At 59.3% G+C, this 6870-nt stretch overlaps 1 long non-coding RNA gene across 1 annotated transcript; it reads left to right on the forward strand.

The window, feature by feature from the left end:
- LOC115280101 lies at nt 1-6864 on the forward strand. Its single transcript, XR_003903633.1, has 3 exons — nt 1-31; nt 5270-5354; nt 6738-6864. It is a non-coding gene; the product is annotated as an uncharacterized LOC115280101 (long non-coding RNA).
- The last annotated feature ends 6 nt before the right edge of the window (nt 6865-6870 follow it).

The raw sequence follows: 6870 nt of genomic DNA on the forward strand, positions 1-6870 counted from the left end.
GGACGCCGTGGCGCTGCTGGAGGAGCTCTGGGTGAGCGCGGGCCGGCGGGGCGGGAGGGGGTCCGGCGCGGAGCGCAGTGCGGGGGGTGGTCCCCAGAGCACCTGCCGGGGACCCGCGGGCAGCCTGGGCGCTCCGGAGACCGCGGCGCGCGAGTCCGGAGGGGGCTCCCTGGAAGCCGTCTAGCTCGGTGGTGGTGTCCTCTCCTCTTGGGGCGGGAGGACGCACCTTCCGCAGAGACGGGAGGCGCGGGGCGGGGTAGGAGGAGGGGGTCCGGGCAGTGGGAAGACGCGGAGGGGGGGTTACAGGGGAGCTGCACGCACTGAGTGTCTGTTCGCCCCCTCGCAGGGCATGAGGGCATGAGGGGGTCTGGCTCTTGCTGGCAGCGTGTGTGACCACCTGTGTGCGGTATCCCCGGCGGCAGGGTCGGGGGGGGGGGTGCTCCCTGTGGGGCTCCCTGAGGGGCTCCCTGAGGGGCTCCCTGAGCCCTGGTGCCTCCAGTGCTTGCTGGGGCTGCAGGCACCACCCGCCTTGCCCTCCAGCCCCCTGCAGGGAGCAGGTGCAGGGCGTTTGAACGTCCCCCCGTTGTACATTATATTGTTGGACCATCAGGTGTGGCCTCAGGTCCTCAGACAGGTAGGGTGCCCCGCGAGTTTGAAGGTCATCTCCTGGTGGTTGAAGGCAAAGGTCAGCCCTCTCCCTGGGTGAGCCTGGACGTTACCAAATGCAGGAGGTCACCCAGCGGGCCAGCCCTGCCCCCGCCCATCTTCATGCAGTGTCCTGTGTTCTTTATAGTTAAGAATCTCTTAGAATTTGTTTCTTTCTCTGCTTTTATTTTCTTTTTCTTCCCTTCCCTTCCCACATGTTCATCTCTCGTGTCTTAAATTCCACGTTTGAGTGATACAATATATCTTTCTCTGACTTATTTCACTTACTATAATAGTCTCTAGTTCCATGCCATTGTTGAAAATGACAAGATTTCATTCTTTTGGCCACCGAGTAATACTCCATTGTATACACACACTACATATTTATTCATTCATCTGTCGATGGACATTTGAGTTCTTTCTGTAATTTGGCTTTTGTCGATAGTCCTCTATAAATATTGGGGTGCATGTGCCCCACGTGTGTGTAATTTTAGAACACGTTGCCAGACCGCTTCCCGAGTGGCTTGCCCCCGGTGGCCCTCGTCCGGGTGAGCCTCCAGGCTTGTAAGGACCCCTCCCGGCTCCTTGGGCTGAGAGCAGCCCCTGCCCGGCTGAGCCGACCTGTGGGACTCGCTGCTCCCTCCGGCCTGACGATGACCGGAGCGTAGACTCGGGCTCAGGGCCTGCTGCTTTCAACACCGCCTGGTACGCAGCAGGTGCTCCAAAGAGTGCTTGCCATTGAGCAAGGTGTGGCTGCCCCGGCCTCCCTCGTCCGGCCTGGGGGAGAAGATCTGATGCGGCGGCGTGAGGGCTCCTGTCATCTCTGCCGGGGGAGAGCCTGGTCTGTTCTGCAGTCAGTGACCCGTGTCCAGTCCCGGGCACACCACAGCCAAGGGGCCGGGCGTCCGCCAGCCCCGGAAACCCAGAGGGAAGCTGGGGGGGCGGCAGGGGCGGGAGACCCGGCCGTGGTCACTGTGGTCTGTGCTGGGAGGTCAGCGCTCGGGGGAGTCCCGGAGCTTTGGGGGGTCACCAGCCGCGCAGGAAGAGAGCACGGGTCCACTGTCAGATGCGAGAGCCGAAACTGGACAGACCTGCGGGGCTGGCGGGAAGGCGAGGGGCGTCGTGGGCGGGGCTCCCTGAGGCTCGGAGCTGGGTGCTCAGCAGGACTCCGCCCTGAATCTGTAGGAGGCGCCCTCACCCCCCCCACCCTGCCCCTTGCCTGGTAGAGCTCAAGTGAATACACGCACCAGCGGTGGGAGGTGGGGGTGCGGACGTGAACCCCAGGGTCCTGGCTGCCATCCGTGACACTGCTGGCTGCCAGGCGGCTTAGTGTGAGCGCTCAGGGGTTCACCCAAGGACCCCTTCGATGTGCCCCACCTTGGTCTTGGGACCAGATGCGTTTCAATGAAGGGACGTGGAGTCTGGTCAGCACGGGAGAGGCACGGGGGCAGGGCCTGGGGAAGCTCCTGGCCGGGGGGGTGCCATGTGGACCACGCCCAGTAGTGCCCACCAGGGAGGCTTCCCAGCCTGGTGTCTGGGGGTTTTATTGAGGTCAGCCACATCGACACAGGGACCACCTCCTGGCTCAGCCTCGCCTCCAGCTCCTCCAGACACTACAAGTCCTGTAAATCCTGTTGCCAGCATGGCTGGCCTGTCCCTGCGCACAGCCCTGGGGCACCAGGAGCCTCTGTCACAGATGAAGGTGCGAGTGCCAGGGAGGTCAAGCAACCTGCCAGAGGTCACATGGCCAGTTAGCGGGCAGTGGGAGGCAAGAAACCTGGGGCCCTGGCTCTAGATTCTGCTCTGAGCCCTGCTGCACACCGGGTACTGAGCCCCTGACGCCCGGCCCAGGGTGCCAGCCTGACCCCACCTCGCTCTGCCTGGGCATCTTGCGGACGGCGCTTGGTCTCTGCACAGTGTAGCATCTGCCATCTGAGAGCCCAGACCAGAGCTGCAGGACGTCTGTCACGTTCGAAGTGAGGGCGTTCAGGCCTGCGCGGGCCCCAGACCTGCCGGAGAGCCTGCTAGCCATGCAGCATTCCGGGCTCTGCTCACGGGCGTGCTGACCTGGGCACCTGCCCCTGGGACAGATGTCACCTGCGGGTGGCAGGAGCCCCACTGAGGGCTGGGGAGCAAGGGTACCCCAGATTGTGCCCTCGGTATCTGCCAGTCTGTGTAGGGAGTCAGGGACACCGAGTGCACCTCAGCCCATGTGCACTGACCCCGGGTTGGGCAGGAACTGGCTCGCGGTCCCACAAGTGGGGGTGTGGCTGGAGGCACCCAGGGATCTAGTCAGTCTTGGGCCAAACCTGGACTCCATGCCTCGGTTCCCCCTTATCTCAGCCCCCTTTTTAGGAAGCCTTCCGTCATCAGAGCAAAGGAGACGTGTTTGTCCTTTGATTCATCCGTCCTTCGCTTGCTTGGTGTCTGCTCAGGAGCCGGAGCCCCTCCCGTGGTGGGGGGACTGCGGTGTTGGGAGCCCCTCCAGGTGGGGGGACTGTGGTGTCTGGCGGTTCCCATGAAGGTTAGACACTGGGCGCCCCGTGAGCCAGCGGTGCCCCTCCTGGGAGTCGTCCACACAAAACTCCTCCCTCCCTGAGGTGAACAACCACAGGACAGTGGCATCGTGATAGCCAAAAACTGGAAATGACCCCTGTGGGCACCCACCAAACAGACAGACACAAGTGGTCCAGCCTCACAACGGAGTGTTACCCGGCCGTGCGGGACGGAAGCAGCCGTGGGAAGTGCATGACGGTCTGTGGGAAAGGGAAGGTGTCGGTCAAAAGGGACCGTGTGTTGCAAGATTCCAGTAGTGTGGCATCCAGAACTTTCCAGAAACTTTCCCAGCTCTTTCTACGGGACCAGCATTACGTTGACATGCAAAACCAAAGAGCTTATGAGATAAGAAAACTGTGGCCCCATATCCCCAACCTCAAAATAATTATATTTCATGAAAAAAACACCCCCCCAAAAGAGTACCTAATTATAGTGTGGTTCTGTATAAAGTTCTAGAACATGCACACAGCTCTGTAGCCATGGGAAGTGCATCAGCAGGTGCTGAAGCCCAAAGGTGAGGAGGCAGGGAGATCACAGACGTGGACAAGGAAACTCAGGGCTGCTGGATATGTCTGCCATCCTGATTGTGATAGTGTTTTTGCGAGTGTATACGTGTTAAACTCACTTAATCGTGTGCTTTAAATACATGCATTTATTATACATCTGTTCGATCTCAGCAAAGCTGTTGAAAAGTGCAGTGTGTTCGGTACCAGGGTAGGGCCTGTCCTAAATCACACAGGATCCTAAACCTGCATGTAATGGCAGGGATGCGGGCTCCATCAAGCCCTGAAGGACACGTAGAAGGTAGACAGAGGAAAGAGAATGAAGGTCGAGTCCAGGCAGCGAGAACAGAACATGCCGGAGTTAGAGGTTGAGAGAGCCCGGCACTGTTCGGACGCCATAAGCTTTCTACTGTGGAGTTCCAGGCAGGACCCTGGTGAGAGGCGGGGCCAGGCACTGGGGCCTCGTGGGCACAGTGGCAGCGGGCAGTGGGATGGGACCGGCAGCACCATGACACCCTGAGCTGCGCGAGTGGCTGGGAACCAGTTCACAGTCTGCCAGAGCAGAAAGGTGACCACGCAAAGTATTCATCTTGCCACCACCAGGCAACGTAGGTGTCACGGATTCCAGCGGTGCACGTTTGAGAAAGGCTTCAGAAGCTCCCCGAGGACTCCTCTTGCTAGGATGAGAGAATTTTAGGCATTACTGGGGCGCCTGGGTGTCTCAGTGAAGCAGCCGCCTCTTTGGAATTCTCTCTCTCCCTCTCTCCCCCCCTCCCCCACTTACTGTCTTGCTCTCTGTTTCTCTCTGAAAATAAATAAACGTTTAAAAAGGGTGGGGGGGGGACGTGGATTTTAGGCATTGCTGACTTCCATCCTAAACGTTACACTTGAAAGAAGTAAAATGTGAGAAGTAGGGTTGGATGTGTGGAACTCGGGAGTCAATTCCGTCAGCATCAGGATTCTGATCTGTTCCTCTGGGGAGAAGGGCTTGAGAAACATTGACAATAGTGTAAAGGAACCTAAATTCGTCTGAAACGTTTTCAGTAACCTTGGTGCACCTGGCTCGCACCATCCTGCTCAGAAGCAGCCCGCCACTTGTGCGTATAAAAAATCCATTCTGAGCTTACCTTTATTTTTTTCTGGCCTTAAAGGTAGCTTATGTGTTTTTCTTGTGTATTTTATCAAGAAGTTTGCACTTTACCCAGAGGGCAGTAAAAAGCTAAGGCAGGAAGTAAAGTAGGTGGATCAGTTGTTGGTTGCTGCGTACAAATCACCCCAAGCTTAGCGGCTTGCAACAACAAATATTTGTTGTCTCACACAGTTTCCATTGGTCAGGAATCTGGGGCACATCTGGCTCAGGTGTCTCATGAGGCTGTGGCTGAGGCCGGAATGTCCACTCCCCAGAGGGGTCCCTCGTATAGTGGCTAGCAGGAGGCCTGGTGGCCGGCTTCCCCCGAGGCGTGTGCTGGGACCTGCTGACTGTCTGAATATAGAGCGGTCGCAGGGGAGAAGAGTGAGCTACCACTGTGGTGTCTCAGTTCTGAGTGTCGTGTCCCTCGTTTCAGGGACCAGCAACGAGGGCACCCCAGGATGTGACGGAAGGCTCTGGGGTGGCTGTCGTGAAGGAAGATGGTGTGATGGTGCCTTTGGGTGAGTAGCGGAGCCCCCCTCACCCTGTGCTCCCCGCTTACCCTGAAGGCGTCCCTCTCCTGCCTGTCATTCATTCCTTCAGTGAACATTCGGTGTCCCTGCTGTGTGCCAGGCCCTGAGTTGGGCACCAGGGCTGGAGATGGGTCAGACACGCCCCCACGGAGGGCACAGCTAGTGGGGGTCAGGATAGCAGGCGCCCAGTGACCTGGACCAGCTGTTGGCGAGTGACAGGTGCTGTCCTGCCAGTCTCCTGCGGCCTGTGTTGCCACGTGGGAATGTGGCCCAGTCTGTCTACAGTGGTCCTCAGGAGAAGACAGAAGTTTGGGTTTCTAGGACATTGCCTGATGTCCGAACGTTTTTCGTATTTTCAAATACACTGCTGTGCACCACATGCACGTCTGCTTTGGCTGGCCAGCTGGTACTCTCGGCTCTCTGGAAGCCCGGGTCTAACATCGGGACCCAAGGCCAAGAGAACTGAAGCAGCTTGCCTGCAGCCACACAGCGAGTCAGGGCCAGAGCCAGGATAGGGACCCGGGCTTCTGCCCGGATAGCGTGTGTGTCTGCACCCGTTCCGTGGCGGGGGAGGGGGGAGTAGGCCTGGACACCAAGGCTTCGGATCTGGGGGTTGACATGGGAGGGGTGGGGCGGGAGGCTCCGACTCTTCAGCAGTGCCCAACTGTTGTTTGTAAATTGAACCATGAGCTGGAAGCCTGCGAGGTAAATCAGATAGACTAGAAACGGGATGCGTATCTACCTGGAACTCCACAGAGCAGTTTGAAAACCCGGAGAAAGGAAGTGAGGTTCATTTTTCCAGCTGACTTACCCCTTACCTACCCATCTCTGCACCCAGACACCCACTCAGACGCTGTCTGCTGCCCACCCCCCTCACACAGCGTGCAGTCAGCCCGCCCACCCACTCACCCACCGGTCACCCATCAGCCTTCCTCCCTGCTCATTCGCTCATCTGTGTCCCTACTAGCCCTCTCCTCCCGTCCATCTACACCCTGGAGCTTTCATTCACTCCTCTGCCCACCTCCTCCATCCACCTGCTGGCCTGCTTTCACCCATCAAGCCACTCCTCTGTACACCGCAAAGGGTCACACCCATTCCCCCAGCCTCCCTCGCTCCCATGTGTTTATTTGGCGCTGACTCTGCAGGGTGTACCAAACACCGTCCTGGGTACAGGGGTCCTAGGGATGAGTAAGAGCCTGCAGTCAGCCCTTCTCCCGCCCGTGGTTTCGGGGCATTAGGCATTCCCCACCCGCTCCAGGGGGCTCTTCCTGACCGGGACACAGTCACCCACCCATGTCCTTCATGTCCATCCCCCTCCCCGCCCCACCGCGTGCAGCGCCACCGCCCTCACCCTGTGCCTCTGCCCGACAGGAGATGCGGCCCCCGGAGCTGAGGTGCTGGCGACGGGGGACGCCCAGGCCACGCACCCCTACAAGCAGGAGCCCGGCAGCCCTCCCCCGGCCCCGGCGGCCCCGCCTGCGCCCGGCCTGCCCGCCCTCCTGGT

This window comes from Suricata suricatta, chromosome 16 (assembly GCF_006229205.1).
Source record: "Suricata suricatta isolate VVHF042 chromosome 16, meerkat_22Aug2017_6uvM2_HiC, whole genome shotgun sequence".
In the NCBI taxonomy this organism is placed as follows: domain Eukaryota; kingdom Metazoa; phylum Chordata; class Mammalia; order Carnivora; family Herpestidae; genus Suricata; species Suricata suricatta.